Source organism: Pseudorasbora parva, chromosome 19 (genome assembly GCF_024679245.1).
Source record: "Pseudorasbora parva isolate DD20220531a chromosome 19, ASM2467924v1, whole genome shotgun sequence".
Taxonomy (NCBI): domain Eukaryota; kingdom Metazoa; phylum Chordata; class Actinopteri; order Cypriniformes; family Gobionidae; genus Pseudorasbora; species Pseudorasbora parva.
Genome location: NC_090190.1, coordinates 36822617 through 36842615, shown reverse-complemented (window position 1 = coordinate 36842615; position 19999 = coordinate 36822617). Strand labels below are relative to the sequence as shown.

At 41.2% G+C, this 19999-nt stretch overlaps 1 protein-coding gene across 2 annotated transcripts in view; it reads right to left on the bottom strand.

Moving 5' to 3' along the window:
- khdrbs3 (KH domain containing, RNA binding, signal transduction associated 3) overlaps positions 1–19999 on the bottom strand; it is a 202938-nt gene that overhangs the window by 172223 nt on the left and 10716 nt on the right. The gene's annotated exons all lie outside the window — the stretch shown is intronic.

Below are 19999 nucleotides of genomic sequence, written 5' to 3'. Positions count from 1 at the left end.
AATAAACCAGAGATTTGAGCTTTAAACAACTACATTCTTGCCTGACAAGTCTTAAAAATACATTTAGTGACACATTACCAGTAGTATTTTTAAAGGAGGGGTGAAACACTCAGTTTCAGTCAATCTCATGTCAATCTTGAGTACCTATAGAGTAGTATTGCATCCTTCATATCTCCGAAAAGTCTTTAGTTTTATCATATTTATAAAAGAAATATGGGCTGTACCGAGTCTTTCCGGAAAAAACCGAGCGCCTGGAGGCGTATCGTGTGGGCGGAGCTAAAGAATGATGAGCGCGCAAAGCGGTGACGTCCTCAAGCGTGGAGAAACCCATCTATCTCAGCTAATACAGATAATGATCCACAATCAAATCTGAGGCTGAAATAAATTGAACAGGAGAAACGGCAACATCAGGATGTCCATCTCTGTGGTATGTACTGTATTTAGGGGCCTTTGTGTGCAGTTTATGAGGACATGATTCGGTTTATGGACTATTGTATGTGACTAGACCTTAGAGGTAGCAAGCAAAAGGGTTTTGCACGTCAGAGTCAGACTAGTGTAACGTTATACAGAACAACAATGGAGTAACCGTTAGCGCATTTGAATGACGAAGCACGCGATCGTATCGTTTACTGATGTTTACTCATGCGACGGTAGCCAATAGCAGAGACATTTGAAGTTGATTTACTCACCGGCATCTTCCAAAGCAGGACCGCTCTGTCAAAAACACACTTCTTTGGTATGATTTGGTGAAGTCCTGTGACAGCAGTGACCGTGGAAATCCACTTTGCGACGCGACTGAAGCGATGCCTTGAAGCTTCCCGTCATTTCTGCGTTCAAATCGGTTCAAATGCAGCGCTGCCTTCCCGGAATGCTGTGCTGAAGCGCTGAAGTCCCTCGACGTCACCCATAGGAATAAAGTGGAGCACGGCGCCACATAACGGCGTGTTCACGGACGACTGGATCTGCAGCTGAGAGACTGTTTACAGCGTGCATTTCCTCTCTCTCCCTCTAGTGACGCGCGCGCACCCTTCCGGGAGAAGAGCCTGTACGGCCCATACAAGGACCTTCCGCTCTATTTAACGTCAAATAGACCCATACTCGAAAAAAACTCGCCGAAACTTGTGAGAAACCGGAAGGAGTATTTTTAACACAGAAATACTCCATCAAACGTCCAACATTAGTTTTTGAAACTTTGTCTATGTTTAGGATGGGAATCCAAGTCTTTAAAGGTCTAAAAAGCTCAGTATGCATGAAACAGCATTTCAACCCCCCTTTAAATGAATCGGGGATTCTCATCAATCATTTACGCATGGTTAGTGCGAGATGCATTCTGGGATACCTGTCTGTCTGAAGTCCGCTCAAGTCACATCCGGGGATTTGACCTGTACTTGGCTAGATGTGAACTATGAATTGGAACAGTACATGGGCAGCGACTGATGACGTTTCACAAGTCCACAAGTACAGACAAGAACACTTATTGAGAAACAACGCATAAGGTCTGCGTAGATTAGATGGCTGTGTCTAAAAAAAAATGGAAAATGCTGCCTTCATAGGACACATTTCAAGGTAGGAAGGCATCAAGGCATGTCCGAGTCCAATGTTAGCTTTACTTCCTTTCTCCTGAGATACTTTCATCTGATGGATTTTTGAAGGCAGCACAGATTTATCCTTGGCGTCTGAAAAAGATGCCGTCTGAAAGTCGCGGTTGCTGGTTTGTGTATGTTTTTGACCAACGTTTTTGACCACTTCTGATGTAATTTCTAGTAAGAATTTACTACTGTATTAATAAATATGTATTTAGTTCTTACCAAAACTCATTTTATTTTGCTATAGATCACTAAACTGTAACACTGCCTCATGAGAAGGAACATCAGAAATCAGATTCGTGAGGTGCCTTCATGTGCAAACACTGCCTGCAGAGTCATTGCCTGATAAGGCAGTTGAGTATGTTTTTGGACGCAGCCAATCAGTTCTCATCATAAACATGTTGGATGCAAGACAAATGGACAGGAATAACAATCTGAGTGACTTTGACAATATATATATTGTGGCGAGGTAAAAATAAAAATAAAAAAAGACCTCGAGTCCTCTCATGAGGGAGCACGGAGGCATTTAAGGATGAGCGTAACCAGTCAAGGACGAGAGAGGACCAGGCCTGGACTTTACTTCGAGTTTTGTTTATGTTTTGTTATGTGTGTGCGGGCAGTTGTCCGTGAGGGGCTGCCCGCGGTTTACTTTCGTTGTTTATTTAATAAAAGTGGTTGAATGTTCGCCGATTCCTGCCTCCTTCCTTCCCATCTAAGAGTCTTTATTGCATTGGTGCCGAAACCCGGGAGGAAGGAGGGACACGCTGCTAAGGGAGATCGCAGTGCTGAGGAGTTCGGGCAGCATGGATGAGGAAAGACCGCGAGTGACTGCCCAAGGCCCAGTGGTGCTGGAGCGAGTGAAGACCGGTGGGACGGAGAGCTCGCTGCTGTGCCCCTGGCTCGAGGTGGGGTGGCGGCCGTCCTGGAGGTAGCGGAGGAGTTGCTGGCGTTCGCCATGGGCCGGAGCCTGCTGCCGTCCGCCGTAATGGGGAGGAGCAGGGAATGTGTAGCTCGCTGCCGGCTCCCTCAGGCAGAGGAGCCACCACCGGCCGCCAGGGGGCAGAGGAGGATCCGGCCGTCCATAGGGCGCCCAGCACCATCGCATAGCACCACGAAGAAGCCTCTTGGCTGGTCAGCCCCATAGGCTTGGCTGGCCTATGGGGCGATGGGGGTATGTGGCGAGGTAAACGAGTGAGAGACATGGGAGGAGCGAGTCAGACCGGGGACGTGATTGCGAAAGAGCGTCACCTGCGAGTCACACCGGTCTCGAGTCCTCTCATGAGGGAGCTCGGAGGCATTTAAGGACGAGCGACACCATTCAAGGATGAGAGAGGACCAGGCCTGGGCTTTACGTTGAGTTTTGTTTATGTTTTGTTATGTGTGTGCGGGCAGTCGTCTGTGAGGGGCTGCCCGCGGTTTACTTTCGTTTTGTTTATTTAATAAAAGTGGTTGAATGTTCGCCGTCGTTATTACATATATATATACTTCTAGCCTGCATTATATCTAGTATTGCCTACTGAAAAAACCCACAATGATGATTAACTGGAATATTTCTTTTTTTTCACATTGAGTATAATTGCAGGTCTGCTTCTTTTTCAGGTAGTTCTAATTCACCTTAACTCAGCAGCCCATCTAAAAACCCTCGCTGGCTTCAGCACCACCAAGACATCTTAGCTAATGGGCTTTCAGACAAAAGCAGGGGAGAAAGAGCGAACAAAGAACAGACTGCATGCAGTGAAAAGTTTCCAGACGAGGAAAGCAAACCGATGAGGAAAGGAGGGGGTGCGTGAGCGTGTACCGCTGTCTTTAATGAGCTACACCGCTCAAACCTGCTCATGGGTCAGAGATGTAACAAGCCAAAAGACCCGATGCTTGTGCCAACCTTAACGAGCACCAAGTCCAACAGCAGGTCAGGACTCAAATGGCTGGAATGGAGAACAATAGTAAACAGCATGAGGAACAAGAAGAGTTTCATTAAAAAGAGAGAAGGAGAGGGAGAGAGAAAAGAAAGAGAAAATGAACCTGCAGAGCCAGGCGGGGCGGTAAAGATAGAAACAGTCTCGCTAAATGGAAGACAGCTATACATGCCATAAAATACCGCTGAAGACCCAGTGGGCGAATACGAATAAAACACAATCGGCTGCTCCAATAATACCGGAGCTGCTGTTTAGTATGTTCTGTGACCTTTAAGACAAAATGATCATCTGTCTGCTAGTTATGTCAACTGATATAAGAGACCTTTCTCTCTGTATCTCCCACAGCGTAAAAAAAAGACTGGTGAGCTTTCACTGCCAAGTTGTAAATGGGTTTACAGGCAAAGCGTACAGGAGAATACAGTAGTAAGATTTGATCAATACCAAAAAAAAATCTGCCTCTGATACTCTGATACATCGGTATTGACACTAAATGCACACCGTAGTCCAATAGCTTCCAAAATAATTGGAAAGCATAAGATCAAACATGATTCTTTTATTCAACTGACAGCCATGCTTCACGATAGCTAGAGATAGAAACAAATGCGCATAGTATTGTGGGGGGAAACTATTTATTTCTAAGTGTTCTTACTTTCAAGTCCTTACATACATTTATTTGTGATCTTTCGACTCACCACTGTCGCCTTTAGCTCGCTCTGGGGGGTTGTGAGGCACAATCCACTGTAAGGCTGCTTTAAAAAGATATTTATGGAGGAAATCTGGATTGAACTTAAAATGTTTCTTTGCAGGCTTATGCATCTAACATTCATCTAATAATGGGTGGGTACAAAATATAGAGTATCAATTAAAAGGATTGTATAATGTAAAACAGGATTTCTCTTACTCTTTTAAAATAAGAGTCATAATTTACTATGTAGATGTAGGGTGAATTCCAATGCCCTACTTACTCTGAAGGGCAGAGCCCTCGAAGTGGGGACTTTGGAGGGAGCAGGGCACTTGTGTGTCATAATGCAGCTGATTGGAACGCACTTGGAAAAGGGAGCAATTAAAGGCAATCGCTGCATCCAAAATCGCCTACTGTTTGAGTAAGTACTACATTTGAATGTACTTTGTGACCGTTAAAAAAGTATGCTCTACATTTACCCCCTTACATTTTCACGCTTTGTTATATTGCAACCATTTAAGTAATTTTTTTTCTCATTATTGACAGAAAAACACAGAATTGTTGACATTTTTGCGTGTTTATTAAAATAAAAAAACTATCACATGGTAGGGAAGTATTCAATTTTGGACATAGAAAATGTAATTTCCTCTTTAACTTTACCTGTACTGTTACCATGACAAAAGCACAGCGTCTATCACCTCATTAGCTGTTCTTACAACAGGAATGTTATTATAATTGGTGTTTATATAACAGTTTGTTAATGTACAATTAATGTACATTTCATATATATATATATATATATATATATATATATATATATATATATATATATATATATATATATATATATTGAAAGTTCTCCCACTTGGAAACCATGTAGGGGTCTGACATTTTCATTGTAGTTGCATGTCCACTGTGAGAGACATAATCTAAAATAGAAAATCCAGAAATCACAAAATATGATTTTTTTTAAACTATTTATTTGTATGATACAGCTGCAAATAAGTATTTGAACACCTGTCTATCAGCTAGAATTCTGACCCTCAAAGACCTGTTAGTCTGCCTTTAAAATGTCCACCTCCACTCCATTTATTCTCCTAAATTAGATGCACCTGTTTGAGGTCGGTAGCTGCATAAAGACATCTGTCCACCCCATACAATCAGTAAGAATACAACTACAAACATGGCCAAGACCAAAGAGCTGTCCAAAGACACTAGAGACAAAATTGTACACCTCCACAAGGCTGGAAATTGCCAAGCAGCTTGGTGAAAAAAGTCCACTGTTGGAGAAATCATTAGAAAATGGAAGAAGCTAAACATGACTGTCATTCTCCCTCAGACTGGGGCTCCATGCAAGATCTCACCTCGTGGGGTTTCAATGATCTGAAGAAATCAGCCAAGAACTACACGGGAGGAGCAGGTCAATGACCTGAAAAGAGCTGGGACCACCGTTTCCAAGGTTACTGTTGGTAATACACTAAGACGTCATGGTTTGAAATCATGCATGCCACGGAAGGTTCCCCTGCTTAAACCACCACATGTCCAGGCCCGTCTTAAGTTTGCCAATGACCATCTGGATGATCCAGAGGAGCCATGGGAGAAAGCCATGTGGTCAGATGAGACCAAAATATAACTTTTTGGTCATAATTCCAATAAACGTGTTTGGAGGAAGAAGAATGATGAGTACCATCCCAAGAACACCATCCCTGCTGTGAAGCATGGGGGTGGTAGCATCAAGCTTTGTGGGTGTTTTTCTGCACATGGGACAGGGCGACTGCACTGTATTAAGGAGAGGATGACCGGGGCCATATATTGCGAGATTTTGGGGAACAACCTCCTTCCCTCAGTTAGAGCATTTAAGATACTTGACCTAGGCTGGGTCTTCCAACATGGCAATGAACCGAAGCACACAGCCAGGATAACCAAGGAGTGGCTCTTTAAGAAGCATATGAAGGTTCTGGTGTGGCCTAGCCAGTCTCCAGACCTAAACCCAATAGAGAATCTTTGGAGGGAGCTCAAACTCCGTGTTTCTCAGCGGCAGGCCAGAAACCTGACTGATCTAGAGAAGATCTGTGTGGAGGAGTGGGCCAAAACCCCTCCTGCAGTGTGTGCAAACCTAGTGAAAAACTACAGGAAACGTTTGACCTCTGTGATTGCAAGCAAAGGCTACTATATCAAATAATAACATTGATTTTCTCAGGTGTTCAAATACTTATTTGCAGCTGTAGTATACAAATAAATAGTTAAAATATACATTGGGATTTCTGGATTGTTTATTTTATATTATGTCTCACAATGGAATTTTTTTAATGCATTATATGTGTGTGTGTGTGTGTGTGTGTGTGTGTGTGTGTGTGTGTGTGTGTGTGTGTGTGTGTGTGTGTGTGTGTGTGTGTGTGTGTGTGTGTGTGTGTGTGTGTGTGTGTGTGTGTGTGAGAGAGAGATTATTCGCTCTGTTTTGAAACTTACCATCTCTTTTTTGGACACTCCATGTACATTAGTCAGATTTATTAATATATCTACGTTTAAACATATTTCTTTCTACACTATGAACTTAGTATGAAATATATGACAAATATTTGTAATCATACACAAACAAAATAACTTTACCTGTGTATACTATGTCTATGAACTTTCCTGCCACCTTAATGAATTGGGTTTACCACCCTGGCTGGGTCACAATAAACAATAAAATGACTTCCTTCGAGTGACCATCGCAAATACCCTTGGCTAATAGACTTGTGGAAGGTTCCTTCATGAAGGGATGTCATTCATTTCTTTTTGGAGCATCCATACAATAATTCTCTACAGATCGTAAAAATAATCCACATGAATTGAGCAGTTTATTTAGTCCAATTTTTTTGAAGGGACATGATCAATTTATATGATTACCAGATTCAATTTAGGTTTTTATTCACATATTAACATTCATCAACTCCCACATCGTTGTGGTAAATGGAAGCTCAAGCATGTTCGCTTAACGCGTGAGAATCGTTCTCATGTTACGCAGAACGTTTCAGATTCCTAAATAACCGATAAGATTCAGTCTCATGTAATGCATCATGTTTGAGCTTCAGTAAGAACCAATGAAGTTCATTCTCATGTTAAGCAGCACGTTTGAGATTCCTAAAGAACCAATGAGGTTCAGTTTCGTGTTACGCATCATGTTTGAGCTTCAGCAAGAACCAGTGAGGTTCATTCTCGTGTTACGCGTCATGTTTGAGCTTCAGCAAGAACCAATGAGGTTCATTCTTGTGTTATGCAGCACGTTTGAGCTTCCGCAAGAACAAATGGGGTTCAATGAGGTGCAGTATACCTATTCAACGAGCCCTGATGACAGCTGTTATCCAAAAAAAAAAAAACTAAGTACCAAAAACAGAATGGTCACAAAAAATCTAAAATGAGAATTGTTGGTGCAAAAAAAGCATTATAAGTGAATGTCTGGGTAAAATAGAAGAGCAGAAAGAGCCCCTTTAAAGACTGAGGAAATGCATACACCCAAGATGGCCTGTGTCCGGATTACCCATGATTCATTAGCATTCAAAAGTGCTGTATCAGCACCAAGCCCGACAATTCAAGTGTATAATTGTTGCAATAATTATTTTGGATTTTATTGACCATGTTATAAAGAGGAAAAACGCCCTGTAATCATGTTTTTACAGCAGAGAAAACCAGACCCCCAGGAGCCATCTGAAATGGACAGAGGAGGCTCCTCTTCTCTTTGCATGCCTGTATAAAAAGTAAATAAATAAATAACAGCATAAAGCTTCTCTCGCAGAGCTTTTAGACCCTCATCCACAAGAGGAACGACATCACACACACACACACACACACACACACACACACACACACACACATACTGTTATAGGGCATAATGGGGAAAAGTGAGGATCTCGCCGGGCTATGGAGGGCATAAATCTTTAATAGCACAGAGGCGAAGAAACAGGATATCAGTAAATGAAACTTAAGTGGATTTTCAGGCTTTTGTAGAAAGAGAAGTTATTCGGTAATGTGCTGAGAGTAGCGTATAAAACAGACAGACAGAGAGGCTTGACTTTTCAAAGCCCTTTCTTGACCACTACAAGTGTTATCTCATCCTCACATGCTCTTTCCTCATCTGATTAGGGAAGTTTTAAAAAAAGTTCCCACTTTCATAGCCTTCATTATTAAAATCTATTTGATTCCTTGAGCAGAACATCATATTGTACTTTCACTGAAAAAATAAATAAATTATTAATCAGTTTTTGTCTTGTTTTGCAGTAAAAAATATTTTTGAAACAATCAGTCTTCTTCAGAGAATATATCTTGAATAAATTATGCCCCACTGGTAAATACATTTTTGTTATTCTTGTATTAAACCCAAACTTAAAGGGTTAGCTCACCCCAAAATGAAAATTATTTCATTAATTACTCACCCTCATGTCGTTGGACACCCGTAAGACCTTTGTTCATCTTCGGAACACAAATGAAGATATTTTTGTCGAAAGCTGATGACTGAGAAAGGCTTCGGAAAGGCCTCCATTGGCATTCAGTACATTCCCACTCACAAGACCCATAAAGGCACTAAAGACATCGATACAAAGTCCATCTCACTACAGTGGCTGTACAATAATTTTACAATGCGACGAAAATAGTTATTGTGCGCACAAAAATCAAAATAACGACTTTATCCACCAGGTTATTGACGTGAACTCGACGCATGTGCGAGAATATGACGCAGCTCCGCCGTTCAAATACATGAGCCGGAAGAGGAGGAGCGCCGCTATCACGTGAGTTCACGTCAGAGACTTACACGGAAGACAATAACTTAACGGATAAAGTCATTAAGATTTTTTTTGCGCACAATTACTATTTTGGTGCATTGTAAAATTATTGTACCACTGTAGTGAGATGGACTTTGTATCGATGTTTTTAGTGCCTTTATGGGTCTTGTGAGTGGGTCAGTAGGAATGTACTGAATGCCAATGGAGGCCTTTCTGAAGCCTTTCTCAGCCATCAGCTTTCAACAAAAATATCTTCATTTGTGTTCTGAAGATGAACAAAGGTCTTACGGGTGTCCAATGACATAAGGGTGAGTATTTAATTAAATAATTTTCATTTTTGGGTGAACTAACCCTTTAAAATTTGAGCTTTTGCCCCTGCCCCTTAATCGTCAAAGTGCCTTTTTTTGATGGCGTCGCAGTACCCCTGCGAATGTGATTTCTAATTACTACCAGAGACAATTTAACCAACCCATTTAACCCCTGCAACGCAATATCTACCAAGGGATCCATAAACCACACCCGAACATGATTCTTACTGAGGGGGGAAAATTACATATTGTGGCTTTAAGAAGTTTTTTTCAAACTTTGGTGTTTCCATCACTCGTTTCTGATGCGATACTTTAAAATGTACATAAAACAGGGTGATGGCAACACAGCCACTGACAAGTGGAGTGATCAACAGTAAAAGTCCCAGTGCTGGACTGCATATTGTTAGAGATGAAATTAACTGCTGTAATCATGCATAGCACATTGTGGCAGAACTTTGTTTTACCTAAGGTAAATTAAAATTATATAAAATTAATATGTCAACAGAAGCGAGGCGGAAAAATTACATTAACTCTATTATTTGAGCCTTTTTGCCACTTTTATTAATAGCTAGTGGAGGGAAGACAGGAAATAACAGGGAACTAGAGAAAGGAAACAACAATTGACTAGGGCTGTGTATTGCCAAGAATATGGCGATACTAAGTATCACGATACATGGGTTACGATACGATATATTGCGATATTGTACGATTTTTTTTTTAGAAAGATTAATTTAAAAGAAGAAAGAACACAACCATATGCATAAAACATGATTTTATAATTTATATCGCTAATCACTATTTTGTGCAATCTAAGTTAAAGGTCCCGTTCTTCGCGATTCCATCTTTCAAACTTTAGTTAGTGTGTAATGTTGCTGTTAGAGCATAAATAATACCTGTAAAATTATAAAGCTCAAAGTTCAATGCCAAGCGAGATGTTTTATTTAACGGAAGTTCCCTTTCAAAGCCTACAGCGAGCAGTCGGTTTGGACTACAGCCCTGCACCTCCTTCAGGAATGATGTCACTAGAACCGTTTGTTGACTAACCCTCCGCCCCCAACAAGAACACGCAAAATAGGGGGCGTGGTCTTGTTACTCTCCCACGTGGAGAAGAGTGCGTATTCAGAGCGTGCATCTCCCCGTTATGATAAGAGGCGGGACCTTTCCGGGCAAAGTGCGCTAAGCTGCTGTCCAATCACAACACGGGAAGCGCTGGCCCAATCAGAACTTGTTACGTGTTTCTGAAGGAGGGACTTCATAGAACAAGGAAATCATCAGGCCGTTTTTAGGACCGAGGAAACAGCGCTGTACAAATAAGTCAATTGTGTGAAAAATACTGTTTTTTTTACACGCAAAACATGAACTCATGTTATATTGCACAATGTAAACATAATCAAAGCTTCGAAAACACACGAAGAACGGGACCTTTAAGTGACTGCAGGATTCTTTATGTGTACATGTTTTAAAGGTTCACAGCATAGCAGTTTTTCCATTTCTAAACAATTTATTTAGCAAAGTGCATAGTCCATTCCATGACTGAATGACTGTTTGTTTTATATTTAATACTGTAAAGCTGTTTTCTTTAATGCAGTCTATTGTATAAAGTGCCATTTCAAGTAGGCTACTGAACTGCAGAGCTGGTGTATCCATATCCACATCGCTATGATCAGATGCTTTCGTTCTGTTGCCACCACTGTCAGTTTTGGTGTGTGTTTATTTTGTTACTGAGAGGAAAACGTGCAGTACATTCTATCGAAACACTTCTCAGCAACGCGGATGACGTCGGGATGTTAAGCGAGCTCTCCGATTCAATGTTTCCCGAGTAGGCTACTGGATTTTAACTTGGCCTATTTTGCTAACAAAATGACTCTTGTCGATTTCCTTAGTGGCTTCTTTGTAGCTGAAGCCAAAATGAGTCCACACTTCAACTCTGTAAACCGCTGGAGCGGAATAATTCTATCGTCTTGTAAGGTTTGCTAATGCTAATGCACACACATTCACCTTGCGCTTCTCCGGCTCCGCGTCAGTTGCATTCTGAGATAACACTGCCATCTAGAGGTTGGGTTGTATACAGTCTATGGTTTATTTCAAACACAAAGCCACGAATCTTGGATGTAAATAAATAAATATATAAATATCGATACAGTATTTTGAGAACTGATACAGTATCGCCAAACATAATATCCCGATACTCACATTTATCGATATTTTCTTACACATTGACAATTGTTAGAATTCAAACGCAACTACAAATAATTTATAGGTGAACTATTCCTTTCACATTGAGTAGACTTCCAATGTACTTTGATCTTAGCACTCAAACGTTCAGATGTGGATCAAGATCTTCCCTCTGAATACAGACGCCGCACACCAAAAAAATCTTCTAAACAGGAATCAACGTCAGCCGCAGTTCCATGTAATATACACACTATTTATGTCAACACATAAAATACACTTAAAATCGCACTCATACTGTGAGTACTGTGGGAGATTTGAGTGAAAGCATCTGGATTTGAGAAACACCCTGCATTGTGAAAAGAGACAAAAACACCTTTTGATGTGTGAAGATCACACTGAAATCACACTCGTGCGTGTCCCGCCTTCCAGTGAGTCCGACGAACCCGGACCCGTTGCCAGCTTTCCTCCCTCTGAAGAGACTGTCACACCGTCTGTATCCGAGAGCCATCTTCAGTCACACAGCAATCACAAGCACCAGGAAGAGCCTTCTTATTTACATACTATCATATTCGATTTCTCATCTCTCTTTCATTCTAGCTTTATTTGTTTCCTATCTGTCCTGCTTGTTTTCCCTCCTCCAATTTTTTCACCCATCACAGTTCCAATTTCATCCTGTATTCCGTTCTCCTATTGCCTTCTCCTTGCCTTTTGAAATTTAATTTGGTGGCAGTCCTTCATAAATAACTTCCTCCCTACGGAGGAGTGCGGCCTTATTCAAACTGTAGCCCGGAGCACAAAGACATACTGATTAACAGAGTCTCTCTCTCACTCAGTGTCTCTCTAATCCTCTGTTATCCAGGGCTGCTGTTGTACTGTCCCTTGCTCTTCTGAGCGATGCATTAACATCCTGCAGCAGTAAAAGATTAATACTGTATAAATGAGGAGGGGAGCACCACAGGGGTGGATTGGTGGCCTAGATTAACATTACAGTGCAGTGAAGGTTTACCAGACAGCCTCACCGTGAGCTCCCTAATGTAAGTACCGAACACTCCCGAGCACAGATCGGAATCGTTTAGCTGGGTCGAACCCATGTCATGTTCGTAAAAACAAAACTAAAAACAACCTAAAACAAAGCGGCCATAAATTATTTAAAGGACCAGTTCCCCAAAAAGATTTAATTGTATCATCAATTAAAAGAATTAAGACTTCTGAGGTTATAAGCCAGCCCAGACAGAATATACAGACTGGATTTGCAGAATGGATTTAAACATGGCTGAAAGTACAAAATCACCAAATGTCATTGTGTTCCATGTCTTAGAATTGAAACTGACATGCGTAATTCCTATCCTGTGCATATGAAATTTGAGAGATAAAGTGTTTTAATAAATTTGGGTTGTGAAAATAAATTGAAATTAGCATGTGTGTTTTTTTTAAAGTTAAACACGTAAAAAAATACTTAAAAAATAAACACAATTAATAGGACCCGTTTTTACTGTCATACTTTGGCTAGCGTTACATTATATGACCACGCTTTAATTTATGCAAATGCTCTTAAACCATTGAAGGGCGACATGACAAAAGAGAACGCACTGTCTGTGAATGTCCTGACACACGACACAAAGAAACGTGTCAGAATCGAGTTCTCTTTCACGCTTGAATGAACAATAACACAGAATTATGCCAAAATGCCCGTTTTGCAGAGTATTAAGAAGATCTTAAAGTGACAGCAGCCAAATAAACCAGTTACTGTGATGTCTGTTATTAATGTTAATCAAAGAAGAAATGTAAAAAGAGAAAAATGTAGATTCATCTATATTTAAAGCTACACTATGTAACTTTTCCGTCCACTAGAGGGCGCCTATTTAAAACATAAGTGAAGCTTGATGACGCCAAGTTTGAGCTCAGAATCTTGGGACGTGTGGTCTTCACCTCACAGCCGGTGGAAAAGATTTGGGATAGGACTCAGGCAGAAATCATGTTCATGGATGTGATTATTAACGTTACTGTAGTATGAAACAGAGTGTAGTGTTTGTGGAGCTGAGGAAGGCCGCTGGAGCGACTGTTACGCAACACACGGCTCGCGAGCAGCAGGACTTTTATTATGACGGGACACAGTCACCGGCACCATTTCCGCTTTTCCGGTCATGAGTATGAGGTAACGCTGCTCTGTTTATCATATTAGATACATTTGAGTGTGTTTAAAATAATGTTATGACATTACTCTGTGCGTTCGCTCAGCGGCTGCTGTGACTTTTGTTCACACTGCTAACAGTAAAGAGTTTTTGCAGAATAAACCGAGGGTAACGCAGACATGACACAACTGACAGGCGACTCCCTCAAACGCTATGCTGACACGTCCCGGCTCCTTGGTTAAAATAGCAATTTTCTCACAATTTACAAATAGTTGGAAACATTTGGGACATTGTAAGAATTAAACTGAAGAAAATAACACTGGGCTTGTGGTTTTGGGATATTTTACTGCAAAAATACTACATAGTGCACCCAGGGCCGGTTCTAGACATTTGGAGGCCCCCCTGCCACACCCTCCTCCCCTCCATCTCCACAATTTTTCTTTTATAAGTCAGGATTCTTTTTTATTTTTTCAGTAATTTTTTCATTAATTTCTTTATAGTATCACACTAACCCCTTATTTGGGATAATGAACAGTTTTGTTTTTGATAGACAAAATATGTCATATTATGTTTTGTAGAGAAATACATTTAATATGAATATACTGTACACAAATCAGCTGCAAGTGGAATTGATAGAAATAAACTACTTAATAAAAAGTCTAGTTTGTTTCTTCAATTGTAATCGGGTGTGCTTGTTCATATGTTTAAAATTGTTTTTAATAAATATGGCAACAGTATTTATGATTGGAAAACGAAAAAAAAAATGAAGTAGGTGTATTATGATCGAGCAGTAAATGTAGGCTAAACACCTGCGTTTTAGAAGATATACAGACAGTTGAGGTAGCTGTTTTGAAACATAATAATTGCTCTAGTAGCTGTAGTGTGCTTGCTCTTTGACTGACAAACTTCTTTACTTTTTCTTTAACTTAGTATTTTGACAGTCAGCGCCTGACTAGGGCTGGAAATCGATTCCAAAGGAAAGGAATCGATTCCTTGATTTAAAGGCGTAAGGAATCAAGATTTGATTCCAAGTTGTAGTCGATTCCATCGAGGAGAACCGACTCCTTTGTAAGAATCAGATCAACAGTTCATCATGAATTCGCCTCAGTGAAAAAGTGACTGGAATTACGATTCATTTCAGCAAACAGATTCTTTCGGACGGTTCGTAACGTATCTATTTTCTAACTAAAAAAAATTCTAACTATTTTCTAACAACATTGTAGGCTCAGACTCAAAGTGTCAGAAGCGAATTGCAAATTTTTTTTTTTTTTTTTTTTTACAATACATTACAATCACTCCAAAATAGATGATACCTGCATGACGAGCTGCACTTTATTTGTGTGCCTGCTTAGCCTTACGCTTAGCAGCCCCTAAAGGATGCGTTCATTTCGGCGCCATCAGATCAATGCATAGTAAAGTTGCATCTCATTCATAAAACCAGTATGTAATCTCTTCATTCAAATATTCAGAGGGTGGGCGTGACTCAGGTTTAAATTGGCATATTAATTGGTTTTACTACAGGTGTATGACAATTGTTATATTCATTGGACAAACAGCCTAGTGTTTTGCTGCTCTTGATTGGTGGACAAGCATCTGATTTGGAGGCCCCGCCTCCAAGCCCAAGGCTCTAGACAACTGCCTTCTCCGCCTATAGGTAGCCTATGAGTGCACCTTTAATTTATTATTTATGTAGTGCAGACTGTTTGATAACTTTATTCAATTTCCGTATATATTCTATCTGTTATACAGGAAGGCCACAAATATAACATTATTACAGTGGGTTTATGTGAGGATAGTTTTAAGTTCACGCAGATTAAGTTATTAATTTAAAGCCTAATGTTGAAATTGATAGCTTTCATTTATACTGTATTAATGTAGAATATCTATCATTAATGTTTTGTTTTTTTAAATAAGTTTCATTCATAAAAAGATGTCATTAAAACAAATATAAAATACTGAATAAAAAAATACTGCTTTTAAGTTAAATCTACGTTCATTTAGACAATACACAAATATTAAAAACTCAGATGAAGAATTGTGATTAATTACAGGAAAAAATGTGCAATACATTTTTAGATTTTTTTTAATCGATTGACAGCACTACACATAATAAAAACTGATTATGCTGATATACCTCTACAACAACAAATAGATTTTATGAGATTTTATGTTTTTGAAATAAGCCTCTTTTGCTCACCATGACTGCATTTATGTAATCGAAAATACATAAAAAATTTAATGTGAAATATTATTACAATTAAAAATAACTATAAATGTATTATAATTTATTATGTGATGGCAAAGCTGAACTTTCAGCATCATTAATCTAGTCTTCAGTTATATGATCCTTCAGAAATCATAATATGATTGTAATATTATCCATGTTAAAAACAGTGTTTCTGTTTTGTGGAATTCTTTAATTAATAAATCAATTTAAAGCAACTTTGCTGAATTCAAGTATTCATTTATTTCAAAGAAAAAAAAGTCTTACTGACCCCATTTTAAACAGTGATGTATAGCCACAATAAGTGTTGGCCTGGAAAACAACTTTGACGAATCTTCAAAATGCATTTAACAAACTGCATAAGAGTTTGTAAATGAAGAGTTTCTCTCTCAGCAGCCTATGGAAATATTGCAGGTGAGGGGGATTATTGGTCACCACAGGTTGTTCAGTAAGACCGCTACATATCACGTTCCAGATTTCCAGTTCTCAAGGGCAAGGTGGAGAAGAAGGGAGGGGGAACAGAGTGCATCAAACTCACAGAGACAGTATTTCACAGCTACACGCTCCGGCTCATTATCCCTGACCTGTTGTGTCGAATCAGAGCTTGGCGTCTGCGAATCCAGGCTCATTTGTTTTTCGAGCTGACCTGAGAAAGCCCCCCACACAGAAACTGCTGAGACTGACAAACGCAGACACAAAACCGCCGCTTTTTTCTATACCGTCAAACAGAAAATGAGAAGCGCGGCATGTTTTCCACATTGCTGCGTTTTATGGGGGATGAGAATGCTTTAAAATCACCCATCCCATCACGAAAGGGCCGCTGGAGATGATTATACCCGTAGACGAGCCGCGAAACGACTGCGGCTTGAGAACGGGAAGGAGTAATCCGAGGTGACACACAAACATTTATTGCATTTTAGTAAATACGGACGTAAAAATAGATTCTGAAAACAATGTCACACCTGACACGCACAAACTACTCCCTCTCATAAAAGTCCTGTAAACCTGATTCATGATACTTGAATTGATTTATTTGAGCGTTAGGTGAAGTGTGCCATTTCTCCGGGACTAGCGGCACCTGCAATCTGTTTGTTTGAGGAGACAGTCACATCGGCTCAACCAATGCCATGAGTTTGGAGTGGGACTAAGGCCGGTTTCACACTGCACGTGTTAGCAGGGGGTAAGCAGCGCGTTTTTTTCGGCGCCCATGTTAACATCTTAAAGCATTCACACCGCACGCAGAGGTGGCGCGGCAGTGCGTCGCAGGAGCAGAGCAGAAGCGGCAGTGCCAAGATCGAGTCTATTTTTTCCGTGCTGCTCACACTGAATTAAAGCCACAGTACATAGTTTTCGAATAAAATTGACCTGGTTAACATGAAAAATGACAAATTTCACCTTAAAATCATTAAGTGAACTGTTCCGTGAGTTTCATTGTCACCACATGACATCCTGCGCTGTGAAAAAAATAAATGAAATGCATGAAAACACATCACTGCCAAAAGTTGTCTAAACTTCAACGGGCCGTTTAAATTATTAAACCCACAGGCATGTCTTAACTTTAAGGTTATGTTGATCACGTAAACTATCTATAATACAGCATGTTATATGCATGCGTTTTTGGGACAGAGGGGAAAACGGTTGCATTTGCAGCATATATGCTTCCCATCATAAATCAAAGGCACAAGAATGACACTGTCCCTAACTTTACCCTTAAACTTACCCACACCACCACACCTGACCCTAACTTTACCCTTAAACTTACCCACACTACCACACCTGACCCTAACTTTACCCTTAAACTTACCCACACCACCACACACCTGACCCTAACTTTACCCTTAAACTGACCCACACCACCACACCTGACCCTAACTTTACCCTTAAACTTACCCACACCACCACACCTGACCCTAACCCTACCCTTAAACTGACCCACACCACCACACCTGACCCTAACTTTACCCTTAAACTGACCCACACCACCACACCTGACCCTAACTTTACCCTTAAACTGACCCACACCACCACACCTGACCCTAACTTTACCCTTAAACTGACCCACACCACCACACCTGACCCTAACTTTACCCTTAAACTTACCCACATCTCCACACCTGACCCTAACTTTACCCTTAAACTGACCCACACTACCACACCTGACCCTAACTTTACCCTTACACTGACCCACACCACCACACCTGACCCTAACTTTACCCTTAAACTGACCCACACTACCACACCTGACCCTAACTTTACCCTTAAACTTACCCACACCACCACACCTGACCCTAACTTTACCCTTAAACTGACCCACACCACCACACCTGACCCTAGCTTTACCCTTAAACTTACCCACATCTCCACACCTGACCCTAACTTTACCCTTAAACTGACCCACACCACCACACCTGACCCTAGCTTTACCCTTAAACTAACCCACATCTCCACACCTGACCCTACCTTTACCCTTAAACTGACCCACACTACCACACCTGACCCTAACTTTACCCTTAAACTGACCCACACCACCACACCTGACCCTAACTTTACCCTTAAACTGACCCACACCACCACACCTGACCCTAACTTTACCCTTAAACTGACCCACACTACCACACCTGACCCTAACTTTACCCTTAAACTTACCCACACCACCACACCTGACCCTAACTTTACCCTTAAACTGACCCACACCACCACACCTGACCCTAACTTTACCCTTAAACTTACCCACACCACCACACCTGTCCCTAACTTTACCCTTAAACTTACCCACATCTCCACACCTGACCCTAACTTTACCCTTAAACTGACCCACACCACCACACCTGACCCTAACTTTACCCTTAAACTTACCCACATCTCCACACCTGACCCTAACTTTACCCTTAAACTGACCCACACCACCACACCTGTCCCTAACTTTACCCTTAAACTGACCCACACCACCACACCTGACCCTAACTTTACCCTTAAACTTACCCACACCACCACACCTGTCCCTAACTTTACCCTTAAACTGACCCACACCACCACACCTGTCTCTAACTTTACCCTTAAACTGACCCACACCACCACACCTGACCCTAACTTTACCCTTAAACTTACCCACACCACCACACCTGACCCTAACTTTACCCTTAAACTTACCCACACCACCACACCTGACCCTAACTTTACCCTTAAACTGACCCACACCACCACACCTGACCCTAACTTTACCCTTAAACTGACCCACACTACCACACCTGACCCTAACTTTACCCTTAAACTTACCCACACCACCACACCTGACCCTAACTTTACCCTTAAACTGACCCACACCACCACACCTGACCCTAACTTTACCCTTAAACTGACCCACACCACCACACCTGACCCTAACTTTACCCTTAAACTTACCCACATCTCCACACCTGACCCTAACTTTACCCTTAAACTGACCCACACCACCACACCTGACCCTAACTTTACCCTTAAACTGACCCACACCACCACACCTGTCCCTAACTTTACCCTTAAACTGACCCACACCACCACACCTGTCTCTAACTTTACCCTTAAACTGACCCACACTACCACACCTGACCCTAACTTTACCCTTAAACTTACCCACACCACCACACCTGACCCTAACTTTACCCTTAAACTTACCCACACCACCACACCTGACCCTAACTTTACCCTTAAACTTACCCACACCACCACACCTGACGCTAACTTTACCCTTAAACTGACCCACACCACCACACCTGACCCTAACTTTACCCTTAAACTTACCCACACCACCACACCTGACCCTAACTTTACCCTTAAACTTACCCACACCACCACACCTGACCCTAACTTTACCCTTAAACTGACCCACACCACCACACCTGACCCTAACTTTACCCTTAAACTGACCCACACCACCACACCTGACCCTAACTTTACCCTTAAACTTACCCACACCACCACACCTGACCCTAACTTTACACTTAAACTTACCGACACCACCACACCTGTCCCTAACTTTACACTTAAACTTACCGACACCACCACACCTGTCCCTAACTTTACCCTTAAACTTACTGACACCACCACACCTGTCCCTAACTTTACGATTAAACTGACCCACACCACCACACCTGACCCTAACGTTATCCGTATCCACCTCAATATCAGAAAAAGTGTATGAACACGATGAAGTACACTGTACTTATTTTTGATG